The 13,345-nt window shown below is 35.7% G+C and overlaps 1 pseudogene; it reads right to left on the bottom strand.

Moving 5' to 3' along the window:
• Positions 1-8,948: 8,948 nt before the first annotated feature.
• On the bottom strand, positions 8,949-9,860 carry LOC131153385 (large ribosomal subunit protein uL16-like; annotated as a pseudogene).
• Between the last annotated feature and the right edge of the window lie 3,485 nt (positions 9,861-13,345).

Raw genomic sequence — 13,345 nt, 5'->3', positions numbered from 1 at the left:
TCAACTCCATCCAAGTTCAAGTATAATGTTTAGATTCTAAATTCTAAAAATAAGCTTTATGCTTTTTATTTTTATTTTAATTGTATGTCTATGGAGAGTGACTAGCTTGGCAAGCCTTACTAAGTTGTTAGTTAAGCAAATCAACTCTATTTTTTAAAAAAAAAAATTTGTATTTCCCATGTTTCAAGTATTCTTTTCTTTTACTTTTCTTCTCTAAAAATAATTAATTAAGAGTTTAAGATTAAGGCAACTAACAAACATCAATCTTTTTATTTTTTAATTAAATTTTATAAATTTTATAAAATTACAACCAACTTGTGTTAGAAAGTATAAATTTTATGCCCCTAATTTAAAGAAATTTTAATATTACTTTTTATTTTTTAATTAAATTCATATAAAATTCAATCAAATATCTGAATTTTAATCAAACTTCCAATTGAATGGTTAAAAATTATTTGAATAATTCTTGGACACCATCTCACACATTGTGTCATAAATTACTGAAATTTTTAGTGGACACAATTTCTACTGACAGTTATTGCTTGGTCACTTTTGTATATGTTTTGGAGAGAAAAGTAATTTAGAATTAGATGATAATTTTTCTGATTAATTGATGATGCTCCTAGGACGGTATTAGGTGATTTTAACACTATAAAAAGTTGTAGTGAGAGCAAATGTAACTATCTACAATTAATATGTTACTGCTACATGATTTTGTCATATCTTTTAGGCCATGTATTTTGAATTTGAATTTAAATTTGTGTTAATTTAGACAAAATATGATATAAATTTTTATTAAATTTTTTTCAATCGACCTAAATCTAAATTAATGCCCAAAATATACATTTTCAAATGCTACCTTAAAAAATTTCTTCTCCACGCCCTATTTTTACTTAGTCTAATAAGACAAACTTAGGTTGCATCTAATTCGAAGAACATCTATTCTAAGAATCGAATAAAATATAATGAGAATGTAATAAAAGTAGTATAAGGATGCAACAATTATAAAGAAAAGAAAAAAAGTTGCTATGCAAAGGTTTGCATCATTCTATGTAACATGGAACATATGAGAATATAAATATTTTCATGGTAAAACGTTAGAAGAATTATTCTTTGTCTATTTCATGTTATTGACTAATATATATATATATATATATATATATATATGTTATTTTTTGTCCCACATTGGTAGAGTAGTTCCACATTAGTATAAAAAGTTGTTTTAAATTTTCTGTATTATTTGTCCCACATTGGAGAGAAGTGTTTTTTGGACTTGAGGTTGAAGCTATATAAAGAGCTCAACTCTTCATTTGTAAAACACACCTCAAAGTTGTACTTTATCAAGAAGTAGTGGATTGATCGTTGGCGCTCGAGGACATAGGTAATTCTATACCGAATCTCGTTAATTTCTTGTCTTATTCTTTTTATTGTTTTATTATTAGTTTCTGAATTGCTTTAGTTTCTTATATACTCAATAACAATAGTTGTAGTATTGGTGTTTGACACAAATGGGGTGCCCAACACAACAATTGGTATCAAAACTAGGTTGAATAGTGTCAATATGGAGGTGTTCCTCTGTTAGGATCCTTGATTCCACGTTTGATGCCTAAGAAAGACCTTGTCTAAGTGAGTACTCAGAGACCATTGCGGCTCAGTCGCTCCCTGGAGGTTGACCTGGTCAAAGTGGAATTTCATAGGATAAAATAGAGTAGACACAATTGGTACGTACTATTCATCCTAGGCCTTTTGTTTTGTTGGTTGCTATTGAATATATAGAAGATGGCAGAAACTAGTGCAGCAGTAGAAGAAACTTTGTCCACACGAACTCCATCCCCTTCGGCTTCGACATCATCATCGAAGACAAAAGCTAATGCTCGGTTTGAGGTGGAGAAATTTGATGGTACCAATAATTTTGGTATGTGGCAATGTGAGGTGATGGACATCTTGTAATAGCAAGAACTAGATATTGCTTTGGATGATAAACCAGTAGATATGGGTGACAGAGATTGGGAAAAGATCAATCGTCAGGCATGTGGTACGATTCGTCTGTGTCTCGCTAAAAATCAGAAATATTGTGTTATGAGGGAGACATTTGCAAAGAAATTGTGGAAGACATTGGAAGACACATTTATGACAAAGAGTCTGGAAAATTGGCTCTATTTGAAAAAGAAATTTTTTCTCTTCCAGTATCAGCCATGTATTTCGATTAATGACCACATAAATGCTTTCAATAAAATTTTTGCCGATTTGTTAAATTTGGATGAAAAGGTGAAAGATGAAAATAAATCCATATTGTTACTGAATTCTCTCCCTGATGAGTTTGAACATTTGACCACCACTTTATTGTATGGGAAAGATAAAGTTACTTATGATGCTGTTTGTACTGCATTGATTAGTACTAAATGCATAAAGAAAGATTAGAGGGTCCATAAGGAAACAGCAGAAGCCCTAACAATAAGGAGATGTTCTCAGAGTCGTATGCTTGGAAGGAAGAGTAAATCTTATGGGAGGAGTAAATCTCGTGGGAAACCTGCTAAAGATGAATATGCCTTTTGTCGTGAGAGAGGGCATTGGAAGAAAGATTGCCCTAAATTACAATAGAAGAATAAGGGCAAAGCACATTCTAATGCCAATATAGCCAATGATGATGGAAGTGAGTCAGATTTTTCTCTTGTTAGAACATCTTCGTCACATTATTTTGGTGAGTGGATTTTGGATTTTGGTTGTTCCTATCACATGTGTCCCAATAGGGAATGATTTTTTAATTTTGAAGAATTAGATGGTGGGGTTGTTTTTATGGAAAATAATAATACTTGTAAAACAATTGGAATAGGATCATGTCAAGATGGAACTATTATGACCTTGATTGATGGTAGGTATGTTCCAAACCTAAAAAAGAATCTGATTTCATTGGGTGCCTTAGAATCTAAGGGTATCACTTTGAAATATGGAACCATAAAGATTAAATCAGGTGCGCAGGTGGTGATGAAAGGAATAAGGAAAAATAGCTTGTATTATTTACAAGGCAGTACAGTTATTGGCTCAGCAGCTATTATTTCTGAGAAAGATGTAGGTTCAGATACAACCAGGTTATGGCATATGCGATTAGCACATGTTGGAGAAAAATCTTTGCAACAATTAGCTAAGCGAGGTTTGTTAAAGGGTGCAAAGGTGCGCAAACTTGAATTTTGTGAGCATTACATTCTGGGAAAATAGACTAGAGTGAAATTTGACACTGCAATCCACCAGACTGAAGGTATTTTAGACTACATCCATACAGATGTATGGGGGCCCACAAAAACGGCTTCATTGGGTGGTATGCATTATTTTATCACTTTTATTGATAGTTTTTCTAGAAGAGTTTGGGTGTATTCTATGAAGCATAAAAATGAAGTGTGTGATATTTTCCTTAAGTGGAAAAAATTAGTTGAAACTCAAACTGGCAGAAAGATTAAACAGCTCAGATCAGATAATGGTGGTGAATACACGAGTGACCCGTTTATGAAGGTATGTCACGATGAAGGTATTACTTGACACTTCACAGTTCAAGATACACCATAACAGAATGGGATGACAGAGCGCATGAATCAAACTTTGTTGGAGAAAGTTCGATGTATGTTGTCTAATGCTGGGTTAGACAAAAGGTTTTGGACTGAGGCTATTAGATATGTGTGTCATCTCATCAATCATCTAGCATCATCTGCAATAGGGGGAAAAACACCCTACGAGGTATGGTTTGGAAAGCCTGCTAGTGATTATGATTCTTTACATGTATTTGGTACTATGACTTATTATCATGTTAAATCTAAGTTGGATCCAAGAGCTAAGAAAACAATATTCTTGGGGATAAGTGCAATAGTCAAAGGATACCGTCTTTGGTGTCTAAAGACGAAAAAAATGATTTTAAGTAGGGATGTGACTTTTGATGAACTTGCGATGATGAAGAAAGCAATATGTAAGGAGTCACGAGTTGAAGAGAAGACCAGTGGTACTCAACAACAAGTGGAGGTTGAGACAATTTTGGGAAACCTAGTGAGAAATGAGACTACACATGGTAACTCTCCAGTTACGGTGGGGAATAGTGTACAAGAAGAGGAGATTTCAATTCAAGAATCTTCACAGCAACAAGAATCAATTGTTTCTCAGAGGCCAAGATAAGAAATTCGAAAACCTACTCGGTATACTGATATGGTGGCCTATGCACTTCCAGTTGTGGATGATAATGTTCATTACACTTTCAAAGAGGCAATGAGGAACTCTGAATTAGATAAGTGGAAAAGAGTGATGGATGAAGAAATACAGTCTCTTCATCAGAATTAGACTTGGGAGCCAGCCTAGCTGCCCAAGGGTAAGAAAGTAATTGGTTGCAAATGGGTTTATGTAAAGAAAGAAGGATTTCCAAATGCAAATAATGTTCGCTTCATAGCTAAATGGGTAGCTAAGGGCTACGCACAGAAGGAAGGCATTGATTATAATGAGGTATTTTCTCCAATTGTTAAACATTCTTCCATTCGAATTTTGTTGGCTTTGGTAGCACAATTTGATCTTGAACTAGTTCAGCTCGATGTAAAAACTGCATTTTTACATGGTGATTTAGAAGAGAAATTTATATGACTCAGTCAGATGGATTTCATGTTGTTGGAAAAGAAAATTGGGTATGTAAATTGGGTAAATCGTTATATAGTTTAAAATAGTCTCCAAGATAGTAGTACAAATGATTTCATCAGTTTATGATGGGTCAGAAGTACATCATAAATAAACATGATCATTGTGTTTATTTTCGCAGACTACAAAATGGATCCTTTATATATTTACTCTTGTATGTTGATGATATGTTGATAGCTACAAAGAATAGGGAAGAAATCAATAAGTTGAAAAGTTAGTTAAATCAAGAGTTTGAGATGAAAGATCATGGTGAAGCAAAGAAGATACTTGGCATGGAGATTCGCAGAGACAGAATGAGAGGAAGAGTTAGTTTGTCCCAGAAACAGTATTTGAAGAAGGTAGTACAAAGTTTTGGCATGTCTGAGTAGTAAAAACCAATAAGCACTCCTCTTGCTCCTCATTTCAAACTTAGTACAACTTTATCTCCTAGATCAAATGAGGAACGTAAGTATATGTCACAGGTTCCTTATGCAAGTGTTGTTGGTAGTCTGATGTATGCAATGATTTGTATTAGACCTGATATTTCACAAGCTGTTAGTATGGTGAGTAGGTATATGCATGATCCGGGTAAAGGACATTGGCAAGCTGTGAAATGGATTTTGAGATATATTATGAATACAATTGATGTAGGTATAGTATTTGAGAAAAATAATACTATTGATCAACGTGTTGTTAGATATGTGGATTTTGATTTTGCAGGTGATTTGGATAAACGTCGATAAACTATTGGATATGTTTTTACATTTGCTAATGGTCCAGTGAATTAGAGGTCTACCTTACAGTCTACCATTGCCTTGTCTACAACAGAAGCAGAGTACATGGAAGCTTCAGAGGCTGTTAAGGCAACTATTTGTTTGCAAGGTGTTGTGTGTAATTCAGCCGATTTCTAATTCTATTTTCAGATTTTAATTAATTCCAAACAAACCACAATAACAATCTGATTTTGTCCAAGCATCAACCACAATCACACCTAAACTTAAACTTGTTTATTTTGACGCGTGTGTGTGTGCAAAGCCTGAACAAGAAAAATATACGTTCACCAATCCAATATTCAGCAAAACATAAACATGCCACAATCACAATCTACAAGAACATATTTACGTGGTTCGACCCAAAAATTGGCCTACATCCACGGTAGAAACTCACCTCCAGAGATACTATATTAAATCGGTGGAAATAAATACAAGTACACACAGATTTACCCTTTCTTGTCTTACCGATCTCCTCTAGAAATCAGCCCAAGAATAATCCAAGAAATCTCCCCTTTGCACTTGCGAAGAACCCTAGGTTTCTCCCTATATTCCTCCCTGATTTCCCTAAAAGAAATCCCTCCCAAGAAATAAATCTGTGCATTACCTCCTCTTTACCTGAGCGTGCACCTCTGCTGGAAATCCCCAATGTCGAACGCCCTTTTGCCGTCTCCTTCTCTCACACTGGTGAAGACTCTCGTCGGCTGTGAAGGGGAAGATCTCCTGTGCTCGGGGTGAAGAAGAAGACTCGTTGCGGCTCTACAAGAGTCTCTCGCGGCTGGGAAAAAAACCTCCTTTCTGAGCTGCTAAAAACTGAAGTGAAGAAAAACCCCCGCCCCCTGCTGTGTTTTTTTATTATTATTATTTACAATACATTATATGTGGAATTACATTACTGCCCCTCCACTAAATAAGTAAATTTAAAACAGCCGCTGGATCTAAAACGAAATGGACGGCCTGGATTTTCTCAAGCCTTGACACTCCAACACAAGGTCTACTTGAAAATTTGGGAGTTGTTCAGAAGTACATTGTTGTGTTCTGTGATAGCCAAAGTGCTATTCATTTGGCAAATAACCAAGTCTATCATGCACGAACGAAGCACATCGATGTTCGGTTTCATTTTATGCTGGATATTATTGATGGAGGCAAGATGCTTTTTCAGGAAATTGCTACAATTGAAAATCCCGCAGATATATTGATCAAGATTATTACAACAATTAAGTCCAAACATTGTTTGAACTTTATAAAATATCCTGCAAGTCTGAATATTTTTTGAAGACGCCGATGATGTGAAACTCTAGAAAATGTTGGTGACTGAAAATTTTGTTAAATTTATCGTCAAAGTGGAGATTTGTTGTCCCGCATTGGTAGAATAGTTCCACATTAGTATAAAATGTTGTTTTGAATTTTTTGTATTATTTGTCCCACATTAGAGAGAAGTGTTTTTTGGACTTGAGGTTGAAGTTATATAAAGAATTCAACTCTTCATTTGTAAAACACACCTCAAAGTTGTACTTTGTCAAGAAGTAGTGGATTGATCGTCGGCGCACGAGGACGTAGGTGATTCTATACCGAACCTCATTAATTTCTTGTCTTATTCTTTTTACTATTTTATTATTAGTTTTTGCATTGCTTTAGTTTCTTATATATTCAATAACAATAGTTGTAGTATTGGTGTTTGGTACAAGTGGGGAACCCGACACAACAATATATATGTATTGTATTTTGCTTTATGGTGATAACTAGTTCCCTTGTATAAACTATTATGTCATATAATTTTTTATTTTATTACACAACCAAACAAGTCATAAAGTCTTTCATAAGAGTAATGTAAATTTAGTGAAATCACGGCTACGATGTAAAAGTCCCCAAAAAATCTTTTGGGTTCTAAAGAAAATGATTCTATACTAACTATGGCAAATCAAATTGACACTAATTTGAATTTTTTGCATGTTGAGGAGGCTATCTTTATGCAAAATCATGGATAATGACTACAATTTGGGGAATAAGAATGAAATGAGACTCCTTTATACAAATGGGAAAAAGCTTGATTCTCTTGATGTGATGAAGACTCAGATGTTCACTTTCTATAATCCCTCATTCTAGAAATTGAGATGTCTATATTTGTGAGGCTAATTTTTTTAAGGTGTGCTTGCGTTTGTGGTTTGGTTACACTGGTTGCAGCACCATTACCATATGTTTGGAGAGTTAGATTTTGATTTGTAATGGATATTTAAATAAGTTATAATATAACATTGTATTCAAATTTGTTCAAATTCACTCAAATTCAAATTTAAAATTCGAAATTCATGTTCCATAGCATAGTGTATGTTTGAGGCAACAATGATTTGGAAATGACAAGCAAAAGAAAATTCTAACTCATGGGTTAAGGCTAGTGGGTCTTTCACCATGGGCCAACAATGGTGGATTACACTTTGTGTTTTCTCTTTTTGTTATACTATTCTTTTCAATAAAGATGTTCTATTTTTTGAATTATTATAGGAGATGACAACCATCATAATCAATTTAGTCAAGTACCATTTAATTTAGTCTAGTCCCCATCAACCTTAACAAAATAAATGTACCTCAAAGCCTTTATCAAGTTTTTTGGTATAAAATTATTTTTATTAAACATATAGGTAAGGGTGAGATTTAAAGGCAATATTTTTCAACAATAGAGTCCCTTGTCTTAATCGAATTATGCTTTAGTTAGCCTTCTTATAGCTTTTTAAAAAGACCTTTTAAAAAGAGCTAATGAAAAGGAACTTACTATTATTGTTTTAAAAATGAAAAACAGAGCTATAAAAAAGAAAAAAAAATTGTTTTGAGGGTTTGATAAAAAAATTATAAGGCATCTAAAAAAATATTTAAAATGATTAAAATAGATATGTATATTTAGGAAATATAATTATTGTATTTATAGATTTTGTAATATTCTAAAAAAAAAATTAAAGATAATAGTGGAATTGAATAATTTATCATAAGAAAAAAATCAGGTCTTAGTTTTTAAAAATTCTAATTTTGTAAATTTTAAAAATTTCCCACAAAATTTTAAAATTTTACTTTTTAAAAGTTAAAAAAATAATTTATCAAATATGTTCGATTCAATTTAACTTTTTTTAAGAAAAAAAAATATAATAAAAAAGGAGTCAAACTCATCCCTAACACTTATGGCAAGTGTTATATCTTCCTTCTTTTTATTTTTTTAAAGATAAGATTCTAACTACTAGACAACTAAAAGGCTACCTCCTTGAATTAAGAATGGTACCCAACCATCTTTGACTTCAATGACAAATTTGTTTATTGTATTTTATATATATACAGAGAGTAATGGATTAACATGAATTAATGGAATTTGTCACTAATTTATTTTTTTTAATTATAATTAAATTAGCTATATTTTTTTTCAAAGCTGCTATGGGTCCAATATATTCGAGGAATGAACATCTGCCCAAGTAGGAGCTGGCCCAGTATGATAGCCAAAAAAGAGGAAACAAAAAAATTAAACATAAAAGCACAAGCATCAACATTTAGGGAAACATCCATCTGATAGATCAACATGCATAATGTAATTGGGAGATGACCATGAATCCACCCAAGACAAGAAATCACTATTAATCTAAACGAGTTCTTGAAAACCACAAGTGAGTATGAAGTATAATTGTATGAATACTGTTGTTACTCACAGAATAAAAAAACACACAATCAAATGTTCACCAGATGTCTTTCATACACTGTTTCCCGTAGCCATACGTCCTAAACAGTTGCATGTAAAAATGCACGCCCAGGTTGACGATTAGCCAATGGCCCATGGCACCCAAGAAGCTTCGCATTTACACCATCAGGAACGATACGGTTCTCGCTCTTCCATTTGACATAATCATTACGACTGAACTTGGTAAAGCCCCATTTCCTGCTCACAATGATCTTTTGTCGACCTGGAAACTTGAATTTTGCACGGCGAAGGGCCTCCTGTGCATGAGGGCCATTAGCATCCTTGCAGCGGACGGACCAAAGGACCCGACCGATGCTCACTCTTGCACAAGTTCCCTGTGGTTTACCAAAAGCACCCCTCATGCCAGTTTGAAGCCTATCAGCTCCAGCACAAGAAAGCATCTTGTTGATGCGCAATACATGGAAAGGGTGGCCCTCACCCTCGGGTGGAAGGCATCTTTCCCAGCAGACTTGGTCATGTATTTGTTACGTGCAATCCGTGACGCTTCGGATGCGCCACTTGAGACATTTTCTTTTTCCCAGCTAACCAAATGAACACAGTGGGGAAACTCATCCACACCTTTCTTCTTCATCCCAACATCATAAATCCTGATTTTTGGATAAGGAACACCGCGGCAATACCTAGATTTTAGGTAGGGTTTGTTCTTTATCTGACGATAACCCCTTGCGGGTCTCCTCCCCATGGCCGCCGGTCGTTGCCTCATCTCAAGTTGCAGCAGATTTAGGAAATTAGCTATTTATGTTAGGTCACCACTTTACCTAAAAGGTTAATCTGTTAGGTTGTGGACCAACAATGTATATCAAGATTTTAACACTCCCCTGCACGTGCAGCCCGACAACATGTGAAGAGATAAATACATGATAAATAACATCCATAATAAGGAATGCAATATTTTTTTTTCTTTGTAAATTGCGGGCAACAAGACTAAAACTCAAGACCTCCTAGTAACCACCTCTGATACCATGTTAGATCACCACTTTACCTAAAAGCTTAAATTGTTAGGTTGTGGGCCAACAATGTATTATTGGGGTGGATCTAGAAGCAACAATCACACGTGGGAAAAAATAAATAAATAAGAATGGAACACCAGATTTATGTGGTTCGGTCGAAACGACCTATGTCCACAGAGCACATACCAATTCACTATAACTGGGAGAATAATATTAGCAGGAGGAGGCTACTGCCTTCAACTCAACTCTCTCTCTATCTCTATCTCTCTCTCTCTCTCTCTCACACACACACAACACTTTATTCTGCCTCACACACTCATGCGTATAGCTCTGCTCTCTCTGCACACACATCCACACTCACATACAGCACAACACTCATCACATTTATATAGCCTGAGATGGGGGGGGGGGGTGCAAGTCAACCAAGGTGGCAATGTAGGTGAAGGTGGCTACCAATTTCCACCTACTGCAGCTCAAAATTCAACATAAGTAGTTGGTTGGTGTGGTTGCCGACGACTCCACCAGCTGCAATCTCAACAATCTCCCACTTGGAGACGGGGGCAACATCTCAACCAGTGTATAAGCAAATGATGTGCTCATATCTGTCTTCAAGCATGAAGACCAATTGAAGTTTAACACAATTTCAACTTCTCAGTAGTCACCACCTTCGTCAACATGTCTGCTGGATTCTTGCAACCTTGAATCTTTTCAAGTGTCAGCACTCCATCCTCTAATAGAGATATGATGAAGTGATAACACAGTGTAATGTGTTTGGTTCTGGAATGAAATACAGAGTTCTTTACCAGATGTATCGCACTCTGACTGTCGTTGTACAAAACATTTCTCTCCTCCTTTAATCCAAGCTTTGTCAACAAACCTTGAAGCCAAATCATCTCTTTGCTAACTTTTATCACTGCTACGTACTCAACTTCTATAATGGATAGGGCAATAATCTTTTGTATCTTTGACATCCAACTAATAGTTATTATGCTAACAGTGAACACATATTCGGTGGTGCTCCTATGGTGATCAACTTCACCAGCAAAATCGGCATCTACATACCCTTTGACTTTCAAGTCTCCTTTGCCGAAACATAAGCACTTATTAACAGTGCCTCTGAGGTACCTGAAGATCCACTTCATTGCTTCCTAGTGAGTCTTCCCTAGATTTGACATGAACCTGCTAACAGCTTCCACTGCTTGGCCAATGTCCGGTTTGGTACAAACCATGGCGTACATGAGACTTCTAATGACTGAGGCGTAAGGTACCTTAGCCATGAAGTCCTTCTCTTCATCTATCTGGGGAGCCTGATCCTTTGAGAGGCGAAAGTGTCCTACCAATGGTGTATTTACTGCTTTGACGCTGCTCATGTTAAACCTTTATAAAACACAGATAATATACTCCGACTGAGATAATTCAACGTTCCCTGTCGCTTATCTCTAGAGATCCGCATTCCAAGTATCTGCTTCGCTGAGTCTAAGTCCTTCATGTCAAATTCCTTTGACAATTGCTGCTTGAATTTTCTGATCGCTTATATATCTGGTCCTGCGATTAGCATGTCATCCATATATAACAACAGAATGATATAACTATATTGATACCTTTTGAAGTAGCAACAGTAGTGCGTTGCACTTTTGAAAATCATTCATGTGCATAAAGATGTCAAATTTTCTGTACTATTGCCCGGGAACTTGTTTAAAATCGTACAAGCTCTTCTTCAACCTGCACACCAGATTCTCTTTACCTTTCTCTGAGAATCCTTCTAGCTAATGCATGTAAATTTCCTCATCAAAATCACCATGAAGAAATGTCGTCTTCACATTCAACTACTCGAGATGTAGGCCCTCTGAGGCAATAATGCTCAAGACTGATCTGATGGTTGTCAGCTCACAACTGGTGCAAAGATGTCGATGTAGTCAATTCCTTCCTTCTGCTCGAAGCCTTTGACTACCAATCGAACTTTGTACCTCCTGGAGCCATCATGCTCCTCTTTGATCTTGTACACCCACTTGTTGTGAAGGGTATTCTTACCTTTGGGCAACTCAGCTAGTTCCCACGTTTTGTTGGAGATTGGGGACTTCATCTCGTCCTTCATCACAAGCTCCCACTTGCTCATATCTACCACCTGACATGCTTCATCATAGAATTCAAGCTCTCCTCCATCTGTAAGAAGTAAATAATCTATATACCTTCTATTTGGTACATGGTGCCGAGAAGATCTCCTAAGCTCAGGAGCTGGAGTAGGAGGCGGTGGTGCGGCGATCTACTCCATTGGTTCCTTCGCCTGAGGATTCTCAGCATTCTGCTGTTGCGTCCCGACACCTTTTGGGATATCATCCATATCTACATAGGTTAACTCTCAGTGAACTAGTTCGGTGGATTCTATTGTGTTTCTATCATTGTACATCACCTTTTCGTTGAAGATCACGTCTTTGCATCTGATCAACTTCTTATTTTCATCATCCCAAATGCGATACCCATATTCATCTTCATTGTAACCGACAAAGGTGCATTTCTGAAACTTAGGATCAAGCTTGTTTCTGACATGATCACTGATATGTACATATGTAACACAACCAAAAACTTTCAAATGTGAAAGTCTTACCTCTTTTCCGCTCCATACCTTTTCTGGTATACGGTGGTCCAAGAAAACTGATGGACCCCTATTAATCAAGTATACTGCTGTGCCGACTACTTCTACCCATAATTGCAATGGTAATTCTGGCTGTATACACATGCTTCTGGCTCTTTTAGTCAACATTTAGTTCATCCGCTTGGCTATGTTGTTGTACTGAGGTGTACCTGGCACAGTTCTTTCCATCATGATACCGTGCTCATAGCAAAATTTCTTGAACCCGATGTCTTGATACTCATCACCATTGTCTGTTCTTAGCTTCTTGAATCTTAAACCAGTTTCATTTTCAACCATAGCTTTCCAAACCCTCAAAGCATCATAGACTTGAATAGTTTATTTTTTAAAATTTTGTGCTTAAATTAAGTAGGAAATATATCGTCTTTAGGTTTTATTCCAAAATTCAAATGCATGTTTCAATTTTTGATCGGCTATTAACGTCAGATTTTTGTTTCTCATGGTTAAAATTAGTTTGTGTTAGGTTTTAGACTCTAAATTGCATGTTGCTTTAATTCGTTAGAAGAAAATCTTAAACAAACCAGAAAACCCAAATCTGAACTATGTTCAGTGACTTTTGTTTCTTATTTTTGGTTGGAATTAAGCAAAATTTGAG

Source organism: Malania oleifera, chromosome 4 (genome assembly GCF_029873635.1).
Source record: "Malania oleifera isolate guangnan ecotype guangnan chromosome 4, ASM2987363v1, whole genome shotgun sequence".
NCBI lineage: Eukaryota > Viridiplantae > Streptophyta > Magnoliopsida > Santalales > Ximeniaceae > Malania > Malania oleifera.
This window is presented reverse-complemented; position numbering and strand designations above follow the sequence as displayed.